Genomic DNA, 13,030 nt, shown 5'->3' with positions numbered 1-13,030 from the left:
ACGAAGCCTCGATCTGCCCACCACTACCACGGTGCATCTACCAACCCAGAAAATGTGAAAAGTGACAACCCAGTAACTTTGTTTTGGTAAGCCTTTCTCTGCAAGCATGTCAAAAATAAGCCGATCAGATTTCGCTCCCCTTCTGACGGAGGAAGGGGGTCTTATTACCGCCCCTTAATCTGCACGTTTCCACCCACGGCGCTGCCATTTGGTTTTCGCAAGCGACAACAGAGTAACCAGTTCTAACGCAATGGCAAAGGTCAAGCAAAGCATTGCGAACTGTTCTGTCGTTGGCGAGCACAGTACACTATTTAGAGTCCCAGCCTCAGGTGAGACAAGAGAGCAGTGGATTCATTTTATTTTCAATGGAAATCCTCCAGAAACAGATGAATCAATGTAACTCCACAACAACTACATAAATGTATCCACTAACCATTCAGAAACGTCGAGGTGAAGTCTAAAAGTTGCAACCTCTTCCTGAGTATCTATGTAAGGCTGCACTTCGCTACTACCCTGGTAATCCAGAGTTCTCACGAGAGCACAAGTTGAATTTGCTCAGCGAGTTACTCTGGTGTCGAGTAATGATGCTCATTAAATATGCCCCTCGATCTGAGCTGCACCAATCACATCGGGTTATCTGATATAGGCGGGCCAGAGGCGCCAAACAGATGACGTCTCTGTGATGTCAAAGTCATTAGTAAACATTGCAAGATGGCTATGGATGAATACCAGTTGTTTGAAACGGCTTTGGCCGCTACAATGAACGAGTTAGACTTGCCTTTTTATCTAAAACAGGAACAGAAGACAGCGCTCGAATCGTTCCTTTCCAAGAAGGACGTTTTTGCTGTTTTGTCGACCAGTATAATCTACCAGTTAGCTCCACTGGTAGCTAAGCGTATGGGGTTTATTGTTGTGATTGGTCGTAGTGTTAGCCAGTTGCGTGCAGTGAGATTTTCAAATGCGTGCTTGGTGCCGCCCCTCGAGCTGGCCGATTTTCATTAGTCGAGGCCAGACCATTAATCTTTTAGATTTAGGTCTGGATTTCCAGGCTACTTCGCTACTGGTTATTTCTGAGATTTTGGATGAGTGAATTTTTTCGCGTGTTTTGTTATTGTATCTTTTTGCTCACATCCAAAAAGGAGCAACTTTGACAAGTGCTAATAAATGAACTGGGGGTATTTTGAGTTGAAATTTCACAGATGCATTCTGGGTACACCCAGAGCCGGATTAACACAAAGGCAAACTAGGCACATAGCCTACCTAGGGCCCGATTGGCGGGATGGGGCCCAGAAAAGAAAAATGTTCAAATGTCCTATCTACAATTTATTTCAATATTTATTAATTAACTAAAAATAGTGACGATGTTTATCTTAACCATAGACTGTTACATTACTGCAGTAATGTATTGTAAACCAATTAATGTGTCCGTTACAAAGCGGGTGCCGGTTTCTGAAAGTATGTGTAACGAACGCATCCATCAGGTGCTGCGAGGCAAAAGCCTAATAAGCACACAAAGAAGCACAGCTCATAATGCAGGTGTGTGAGTTGTCGTCATCTATTTTGGAGTGATTGCAATGTATTCTAAATATAAACTTGTACTGTAGATCAGCGTCATTTCTGGAAAAATCATTCACCGCTTTATTACGAGTTTAAAAGAGCGCGAGCGTCATTAACGTGCCCAGACGCGACGCTTTGAATTTGCGCGTACAGTGAATAACATCGCGTCGGGAGCTGACTAGTAAAAAAGCTACACAATTAAATGACAAGACGTCTGTATTCTAAGTTAAAAAGCCAACACACTACAACATTTTTAAATGTTTCAAATAAAGGATCTCATATCTATGGGTCTATCTTCTAAATTCTGCTGATGATTAGATTATACCCTGACATTACGCCAATAATATCAGTTTATATATATTTTTCTGCTCAGTAGCGATCGTGTCTTTCTCTTCCACTTGATTTGTGTATAGCATATTTAAGGTAGCAATGCAATATAAAAGCACTTATCTACTGAAGTGGGAATCTGGAACTGTGAATAAATTGAATAAAACAGCAAAATAACAACAACAACAATAACATCTTCATTAAACAAAAAAGAGATTACCTTAGATAAAGTTTGATTAATATGTACATACAGTACCAGTAAAAGTCTGGACCCATTACTATTTTTAATGTTTTTGAAAGAAGTTTATTATTATGCTCTACAAGCCTGCATTTATTTGATCAAAAATACAGAAAAAACATGAATATTCAGCAAGGATGTGTTAAATATATAAAAGGTGATAGTGAAGACTTTTTTAAAATAACTTTTTAATAATCAAAAATCCTGAAAAAAAAGTATCACAGGTTATAAAATAAATATTAAGCACCATTTCTAACATTTGATAAAAAAATCAGAATATTATAAAGTTTTCTGAAGGATCACGTGACACTAAATTCAGCTTTGCATCACAGAAATATAAAGTATAGTAAAATAGAAAACCATTATTTTAAATTTTAATTATATTTCACTATATTATTTTTCTGTATTTTTGATCAAATAAATCCAGGCTTGATGAACATAAGAGACTTCTTTCAAAAACATTAAAAATAGTAATGTGTCCAAACTTATGTACTGTGTAAGTAAAAATATACTGCTTTTAAAATTAAATGTTGTATAAATAAAAAGGTTAGGAATCATATTTGTTTCAAGTGTTTTTTTTATTGGGGGTGGGGGGCCTCCAACATGAATTTTGCCTAGGGCCTCCTAATGTCTAGAACCGGCCCTGGGTACACCATAGATTTATATTACATCTTGTGGAAAGGGGCATAATATGTCACCTTTAATGTAGTAAATATACATTTAATAGTTGTCTCACTATGCTTTGAAATAATTCTGTGGACATTGTGACCATTCAGATCCTGCACATGAGCAATATCTAAAACCGACTGACCAGATTTATCCATTTTAACATTGTCCTCCTTGGTTGCAGAGGACACCTCTCTCCATCTGGCCATTTTCACCCCACAAAATAACTTCTAACAATATAGCTAATACCTGCTACAAAGTGATTTATTGAATTATAGGCTGGGAATAATGAGTGCATATGTCCACTTGGCCAAAAATTACATCCACACAATTCACTCATGTCAAATTATACACTTGGAAAACTTTACAACATGCATACAAAATATTTAATAAATATTTAATACAAAAGTTTTAATAAAGTGCGAAGAAGTCAGACATTACTTTTGGCCACTACTGTATATAGGCAAATTTCAAACGCAGTTCAAGATTTATGAATTGAACACCAACAAAGAGATTACATGCAATTATTTTATTCTGGTGACAGCCCTTCTTTCTTCTTTCTTATTCTACACAAACTTGAATGCAACCTTTCTGGGGACTTTTCATTAATCACAGAGAAACAGTCTCCTTGGTGGTCCCAAATTGTAGCTAGCACTGTTCTTTTCTCTGTTTTTACTGAAGAAAACTGTGGAAAGGAAGTGGAAATATGACAAAAAGATAGAGAAAAAATAACAGTGAAAAGTATGCTGTCATTTATTCCTTCCACCTGCAACTAATGATCCGCTGAAAGTTGTTAAAACACACTGACCCTAGCTTTTAGTCTCGCCTCAAGCTGACACTCAGATTTGATGTCTTTCTCTCTCTCTGTCATACTCTCCTCCTGTATATGTGTGGGTGTACAGTAACTTCATCCACACCCTGAACATTTCACTAAGCAGTTTAATGCAGTGTTTTTGGCACAGATGTGTTTTAATCGTCATCATGTAGCCTTATTAAAAGAGTCTCTGTTGAAATGTGCTATCTGAGCCTGTCGCTCTCTCTATAATGAAGAATGGCAGACATGCTGGGTGTGAGAGTGTGTCTTGTTAGGAGCAGATTTGAAAGTCTAGTATTAATGTTGAGGGGGACAAAAGCGAGGGAGAGTGTGTGTCAGTAAGGCTCCAATAAAGCAGCTGACCTGCGACCTAGCTGGAGCTCATGGCCCAGAGCACAGTGACACGGCCACCTGCGAGCTGGGCTGAAGATGCCACCCTCATTCTACATGCACATCCACACACAAACACAAACACAGGACTGTGTGCTTATTGTTGAGTTTAAATGTGTTGCAATAAATGAATTTTTCTCTATCAGACTTACTTGATCAGGAGATTAGCTCTCTTAAATTACAAGAGATGATCTGTGCATGTCTTCAGCCTCTCCAATCACTCCCAGCCATAAGTAGTACGACCTCTCACCCATGACCCCTCACCCTTTTTCTGTCTGCATGAGCACACAGTTTAGAGATTACAGCAGCTCAGTCCTGTGCTCTTTTGTTGTGTGTATGAGTCTGTGTACTTATGCAGATAGAATGAGGCTTAGGCTTCTCTTGTGATGCTGTCACTGGCTCTTTAAGTCAACAAGACCCTGTAATGGCCTCATCTTATTATTTACAGGAATCTCTAAGGAATCCTCTGGTCTTCTAAAAAGTCTATATCTAGCCATGGTCTGTTAACTAGATGAGTAAAGTTTGATGACAAACTTTAATGCTGGCTTGACAAAGCATTGTCTGAACATTTGAAATATCTCAAGATTTTACTCAAAGAAGTCAATAAAATGAAAACATGCATTGTTGATACAGTATGTTTTAGCATGTTGCTGTCACACCACATTGACTCTGTTTGTGTTTTCACCGTTCTGCCTTAGTTAATTTGTTGTCATGGCTGTTAATTTGATTTGATCAAGTGTGTGTGTGTCATTATCTCCCCTACTTAAGCTCAGCTCTCTTTGTGTCTCATTGTCGGGTCTTGTCTATGTTTGCGCTTCATTGGACTGCTACCTCTGTTGGAATGTACCGTGTGGATTATTAAAAGACTGACAGTTGCTAACATTTTTTTAAGAAGTTGTTAGCATGTTTTAGCACATTGCTAGCATGAATTAGCATATTGCTAGCATTCTTTAGCATGTTGTCCTAGGATAGTCGTAAGCTTTGATAGACAGCTTAAATACTCTATATGTGTAACTGTACAAAAGTTTTGACACACTCAATAAAAGTATATGGGACTTTTTGTAGATTTATCGAAAATTCTAAGTTCAATCATTTAGAAAAGATGTATAGCATACAGAGTCAGAACAGTCTGAAGGTCTGACCTGAGTTTGGTGGTTGTAGCTTGAAAACTCCATAGGAGGAGACACTGTTTAAAATTTAGTCTCAGAAGAAGCAGCTTAAATAGCTGATTAGTACGTTGGCTTTGTCAAGCCAACATAATAACTGTTATAAAATAACTCTATTTGATGTTAAATGTAATTTATTCATGTGATGGCAAATATGAATTTTCAGCAGATTTGCTGATTTGCTGCTCAAGAAACGTTTCTTATTATTATAAATGTTGAAAAAAGTTGTGCTGCTTAATATTATTGTGGAAACCCATATAAAAAATGTAGGGTTCTTTGATGAATAGAAATAACACAGCATTAATTTGAAATGGAAATCTTTATATAATCGTACTGACTCCAAACCTTTGATCGATAGTGTACACACAAACATGAAAAAACATATAGTTTTTATTTATTTATTATTGTTAGGTTTTTATTTTATTTTATTTTATTTTAGATCCAAACATTTCTTTGGATTTAATTTCCATTTATTCCCTTTTGTTTTTTATTCCTTCACAATTTTTTAACCTACCAACACTTGGGGGGTGGGATCACATGCAAAGCTCTAATACCTGATAGTTTAAAGATGTCCTTGTCTAGCACCACTTCATAACTGTGTCTCTGTGCTTGCTCTTGCACCCCGCTGACCGGGAGCAAACTGTCAAACATCTTTCATGGTTTAATTTTTTGGAGACCTTATAGATCTTCATACTTGTTCAATCCAACCAACACGTCATTTGAAAAATTAATTTTTGTATCTTTTAATATTTTAAATACTATATTACTTGATTGACTACCAGATATTTTTTTTTACAGAATCTCTCTCTCTGAAAGAGACAAACATAATTATATAAAGTGTAACAAGTTCTTGAATAAACCTTTCTTGTACACCTTAATTTTTTCAATAGATAATTTTGTGCATTATAAATACTTTTCGTAATCTGTAAATGGGACATAAAAATGAGCATTGGGGATTTGTTTATGAGAAATGCACCCTTGGGAAGTATCTATCTACTAAATCTTTTTAGTTTATTTTTTTTACGAAATTTGTACAGATTTAATGAAAGCATTTCCAGATTAGAAATGGGAGTCCCTTCCTCTCGCTGTCTCTCTCTCGCACACACACACTCACTTACATGCACAGACAGTTTGATATTCCTGATGAGGTTTACGTCAGCATCGAGTGATGAGTGTGTGTCTGCCATCCACTCTAGCCCTTGCAGCAAAGTCCTGCATGTTTTTGAAAGCAGTGAAGGAAAAACAGAGAGGTCTGGGTAATTTGGTGACACGGGAGGCCCCTGGCGTTCTGTTATCTGAAGACCACCCATCCGAGTCTTGCCTGGACAAACAGAAGAGCTGACGAGTGTAATACGTAGCAGATGGAGAAATCGAGAGAGAAGGAGAGAGAGTGAGCTGGAGTCCCTGGGAGTGAGAGAGAGAGGGAGAGACATCAGAATAGATCCACTATGGTGGTGGTCATTTGGTCATCCTGGTCTCCCATTAGCCACCTGGGCTCAGAGTGTTTAGTCAGCCTACACTGCGGCTTGGGTTACATTTACATTGCTTTGAAAGAACGCGCCTGTTCTCTCTCACACATGCACACTTTCTTCTTCTCTTCCCTTCTATCTTTACGCATATATTTGACTTGTATACAGATTGTCAAGTGTGAATTGTGGTGCATCTGAGGTTGGATAGGAAAAATGAAGGAGGAAAAAAGCATGTAGATGTCCCAGTTACACGGATCTCTAAAAGAAAGGTATTTGCTATCTTGTGGACACATCCTATATTGACAGGAAGGAAAGATCAGATACTGTCCTTGTAAAGACTTGAGTCATTATGTACAGCAGTTCAAGTAGGCTTAGGCAAATAAATCAAACAAGTTTAGTAGATTCATCTCTTTGTTCTGCACAGCAGATGTCCCATGATGACAGATTCACTATATACAAACTATGTGTTTGTGTGTGTGTGTGTGTGTGAATTTTAAATCTGACATATAGATGATATCCACTGATTCTTGACTAGTGTTCGAGCCATAAAGTTAAGGCAATTGTAAGGGAGAAACTGAGCTTTAAAATTAGTCAATATACAATAAAACTGGTGAGATTGTTAAGAACATGCAGATCAGCCATGGCTGGCCAGGTGGCCCAGTTCAGTTACTGTCTGTGAGATTAGACGTGCCACTTTGACGCGTGTATGGAGTGAGAGTGGCATGGGTTAGTTGTCACAATGAGCAAGAAAGGTTGACATGGAGTATGCTAATGTGCCTATGGGGAATCACCCGTTTAAAAAAAAATAAACTTCATGCATATTGAAAAAAAATATTTATGTGAACTTGACAATTCCACATAACTTTTTAAGTTAACTCAACTGATCATTTTTTACAGTGTTAAGACCTGAACAGTTAGTGGATTTATGAAATGTTGGGTGACATCAACAAGCATAATCCAAAGTATTATTGTCTCTTGCAGATTATTCAACTGAGTAGAGAGATGCTTATTTGAACTCGTCAGTCAGCCGGAACCGACTGGAAGTACCTCTGTAACAGTGATGTCACAAACTGAGGCTGTAACAAACCAGAGTGAAACATGCATGGAAAAACTATTTCGGTAGGTGATCTGACCACAGTCAATTTGTTCAACCAAGCTTATGACAAATACATAATGCTGCAAAAAACTGGCAGTTGTTGAATGTTGAAGTTTTGATCATTACCATTGTGCAGAAGAGTAGAGCTTATATGGTTAGGTTGTGAATAACTGCAAGTATTGATATTCTGAAGCATGTTGCTTTGTTCATTGAGCAATAACTTTGCTATAATGCTAGTGCAGTTACAAGTTTGATTCTGTGCTGATTTACAGTCTTATAATTATACAATATAACTCAAAGTCAAATATAAACAGGTTATTTCCATTCACTCGAATTCACACACTTTTGAGCGTCAACTTAAAATTAAAAAGCATATTTCACTAAAAATATTGAATTCAGTGTGCCATAGACTAAATAATTTAGGGGACTTTACATGATTTATTCAGGTAGATTCCATGAAAGAAATCAAGCGTTAACTACTCAAAAATACAATGTGCAATATTGTTACCATAATACAATTTTTTTTTTTTTTTACAGTGAAATTTTCAAAGATTAAACTCTTAAGTACTTCTTGCAAACCAATCTTATTATTTGCAATTGACTCTGCTCCCCTCCCCATCTCTGAGCTCTGTCTTTTTACTTCTCTGGGGATTTCCAGTTCTTCATAAAGGAACCCTGCTGGTTTCCGTAATGGGAGAAGCTTTGATGGTCTTGGCTTCACTCTAAACACTGGAGCTGTGGTTGCTCAAAGGATTTCCTCAGGTAAAATGCAGTTCAGTGCCCATCATAAAATTGTTTTAAAATAACAAGTCTAACCTGTAAACTCTTAGACTAAACAACAATTGCTTCACAAACACACATTAGAACAAAAGAGCAGTCAGAAAGTAAGCAAAATCTTAGAGGTTTCAATGAAGAGCGGAGTGCAGGTTGTTCGGCTGGTCAGCACATACTTGTAAATGAAACAAATTTACTGGATGGCATGAAGATTGTTTAAAAAAAATAATAGTGATTTAAAGACCAGAATAATGCATGTTTTTGGATATACAATTTCTGTGACATAATGGGATCTGATATCCTGATTCCTGCATGGGAAATCAGCCGTGATGACATCATTATGTCAGCACAGCTTTAGTGCTAGGTTCTTTGGAAAATTATTTATGAAAGAAACAAATTATAGGCAGCAAAAATTTAGTTAACGATCTGACTAGTGCCGACTGAAGATAAATAATTGATCTTAATTGTTTATTTTAAACTAATAATGTATGACAGTGAGAATGCTTTGGTGTTTCACTCTATAAATCACAGCTTGGCTAAGCAGTGTTTGAGTTGCGGAGGCCGAATGACCAGCAGCACTGAACCGATGCTCAGCACCTCGTAAAATGATGAAAGACTCACCTTCACTGAAACGCAGGAGCAAATTAGCATGCGTCCCACACATTTTCCTATCCCTAACCAGATGTCTGTTAGCCTGTCAACAACACTTATAGTTTTTGCTTTTAATTAAAAGTGTAAAGTGATTTTACCTATGAAGAGCTCCTGAACATATTCCTCAAGATAAGCATGTTTGAGTTGCATTATAAAAAGTCATTTACGCAGTAAGTAAATGTATTTTTTAGTTGAGTAATGCTGCTACCTTCTTATTTGTCGATTAATGTTTTGACTGATTTTAATTATTACTCACTATTTCTGTAATCACCAAGATACAAGCTCCCCAAAACAATCTATATATATATATATATATATATATATATATATATATATATTATAAATGTTCATTTATTCTAATAGGGAACCCTAAGAGAAGAGAATTAACCTTTTCTTCTGACTGACTGAAGGCTAAATTTTCCCTGACACCTGTGATGACCACGGCTTTTGTGCTTCAGGGTCCAAGGCAAATGGGGGTAATTTCTGCTACAGCTCATTATGAATGTGTGTTGGGAATGAGAGAATCCCCCCACCCCCGCCCCCTCCCACCTCCACTTTTTTATTCAAGGTCTTACAGATGTTGGACCACACCCAATGACCATATACTCTGACATTAAATGGTTTCTCTCTCATCAAGGTAAACCTCCAAATAGCATTATGATAAAGCAATGGACCATACTTGTATTAGTGAAAATGACTAAATATATTTGAGAGAGAAGAAATGTGCTAATTAGTGTTAAGATAGTCATTACTAAGGTCACTGAGAGAAATGTTTGTAAGACACACGTAATGTATTTGTTATACGATTATTTTTTAAGTTGTCAAATTCATTAAATATTCTTAGCTGCTATTCAATAGGCTCAACAAAAAAATATTCTACGACATAATTTTGAGAGATTTTCCAATTCATTAGGAAATAAATGATCTATTTCAAGCTGTTCGAATCAGTGGCGGAATAAGACTCTTTGGTGCCCCTGGGCACTGATACCTGACCTAGAGATACCTGTCCGACGTCGGATGTTGACGTCAGTCTGACGTTAGGTTCATATAGAAGTTTAGCTTCACGCTCAGGCGCGAGCTTAAAGCTCAACTTCCATTGGAATTCATTGAAAACACTCGCTCTGCTCCGTGCCAGTGAACACGCTAGTGTAATGGGCGTTGAAATGAAACGTGCATGCTCACGCAGAAGTATGAATCTGATGGTAGATTGTGCGTCCACAAAAAATAAAAATAATAATAATAATGAAAATAATAAACTTTCAACAAAACATTCAGGGAATTTATAACGTTCTTATGAAAGGCCTAGTCTAGAAATACGTTTGAGAATGAATCGCTTGTTTTAAAAGAGAAAGAAGAATAGAATACAATAGGTGTCATTTAAAATATTTTACGACAATAAACATTAAACACAGAGTTCAAAAATAACTATCCTGCTTGGTCGATATAGACAACATTTAATATAAACAAACACTCGAGTTCTAACAGAGCTAAAATCTGTGTTTTATTGAATCAACCCTTTTCCTAAACATCTGGGCTTCATTATAGCTGGATCAGACTCAGGATTTTACATATAAAATTATGATAGTTCACGGATGCCCATCACCATTATCGCCTCTTCTCTAATATGACCTGATTAAATTTGCATTGCTCTGAGGCATCATAGTAAGCTTGAAATCGCAAACAGCTGAATTTAACTTTCAAAGCTAAACCCTGACTAAAAAAAGACAGACACATATATCCATCTATTTGATCAATATTTTATGAAGAATATGGAAACAAATACAGTGCTGATAAAATAATAATAGCCTATTGGCTATTAGCATGCATTTGGCTCAGTAAGAGATCAAAATCAAAAGATTATGGATCATGTAGCCTAATAAAGACCTATATTGCACATCTGCTGGGTATTTTTTATATGCCACATTTCAGAATTTAGATTTAGGCTTAGTGTTATGTTATGGGGTTGTGTAGCTATTCAACAACGTACCTGTTAGGGCCAAAACACCACCAAAAATACAATAATTTGAAAATGATTTTGCAGGGCAGCCGTCACGTAATTGACACAGTGAAAAAACATCATGGAACAAAGACTACAATGCATGCAGCTCACAGACAAGCCAGAGAAGTATATATATATATATATATATATATATATATATATATATATATATATATATATATATATATATTGATATATTTTGATATAAAACAATCTCAGCTTTCAGAATGTTGATTACAAAATTAAAAAAATATATAGGCCTAGGCTACTGTATCGCCTGTTTAGGGTCCTACTCTTTCTCTTTTCTACTAGTTGCAGCACAAAATAAATATGAATAAACATCAGAGGGTATGTTGAAAGAACCAGTATAGGCTATACAACTTACTGAGATGTAGGATGTCTCGTGTAATCGCTCAATCAGCTTCAACCTTGGATAAAACAGCTTGTAAACAATTGCCTGTCACGTAACATTAGGCTATCAGAAAAGCCACTCAAGCACTTTATTACATAGTCATTATATTTTTTACTCTAATACCATTAAAAATTATTATTATTATAGCATTATTAGGCTACAAACTGCCTTATAATTGTACAAATCACTTGTTAATTAACCTTTAATAAAAATGCTCTATGCTGACATGGTTCCCTGTATAGTTTACAACATTTGAAAGTTGAAAGATCGAAAGATTTTTTTCCTTTAGAAAAAGTAACATTAGGCTGTAGGTTAGCCTACATATCCAAATAAATCAATATTCATTCAAGATTAATTGAATTGTGTCAATTACACATAGGCTGTATAGCCTATAAAATATGTTAATTAGTTATTGTTCTACATTTTCTATTTCACAGCCATGACGCTTAAATGCATACCATAAACCCTGACACTCCTTTCGGCAACATTCAAGGAGCCGATCCATGAAACTTAAAGCCAAAGTATTCAGGTCTGAATGTTTTGGCAAGGTAACCTCTATAAGCCAATAAATCAAACAGAAGTAAAACGTGCAAAACGGCTGCATCCAGGCTAAGTAAACAAATTAGAGTTTACAATAATTATTTATGAGAGTATAGGAGAAAAATGTAAGAGGAACAAATGCGTAAAACTTTAATGAACAGCAGGTGATTAGCCTACTTTAAGTATGGAGTAAAATGCAAGTTTGCTGTAGGCTATTTGAAAATGTAACGTTTTGATACCTACTTACAATAAATACTAATAGCTTTGAATGCTATTTAAATATTTAGAGTAGGCCTATGCCCCATGTGTTTGACTTGTCTACTGTGTCTTTAAAATTCTTGTTCTAGCCATTAAAAAAATCAGCAGACTGATTACAAAATTTGGCCCTTTTAACCATTTTAACAAACAAGTCTCTATGTGTTGTAGGCCTACGGTTTTGCATACTATTATCAGTTATCCCAAGAGAGGCGATTTTTCCTTTCAAAAAGCCGTGGCTTTTCCCTTGCTTGGAACAAAGCCTTCAACGTGAAGAGCGAACACACCGCTCGTGGACACACTCCAGAGAAAACACCCAGCCTAAAAACAACAACTGGGCTCTTTTTAACTTCTTCAGACCACATCTCAATAAAAGCTGAACAAACACAACCTGCCACCGGCGACCGCGCGGTGTCCAGCGCGCGGCACCATAGCAGATCGCGCGGGGATGGTGGAGATCTCACTGAAAAGAAAAAGAAAAACACCACAGAACAGCAAATATAAAAAATGCACCTCACGGGAACAGCGTCATCCTTTTTCGGTGATGGTAATTTAACAAGCTCCTTGCTCATCCGTACTATATAAGCCTACTGAGAGAATAGAAAAACAGCCAAAGTGATTTTTATCAGTGCTGGCTGCACCCATCTCACGCTTTTAAACGCGTTTAAAGATAGGC

This window comes from Abramis brama, assembly GCF_963993115.1.
Source record: "Abramis brama genome assembly, chromosome: 5".
Classification (NCBI taxonomy): Eukaryota; Metazoa; Chordata; class Actinopteri; order Cypriniformes; family Leuciscidae; genus Abramis; species Abramis brama.
Note: the sequence above shows the minus strand (reverse complement) of the source record.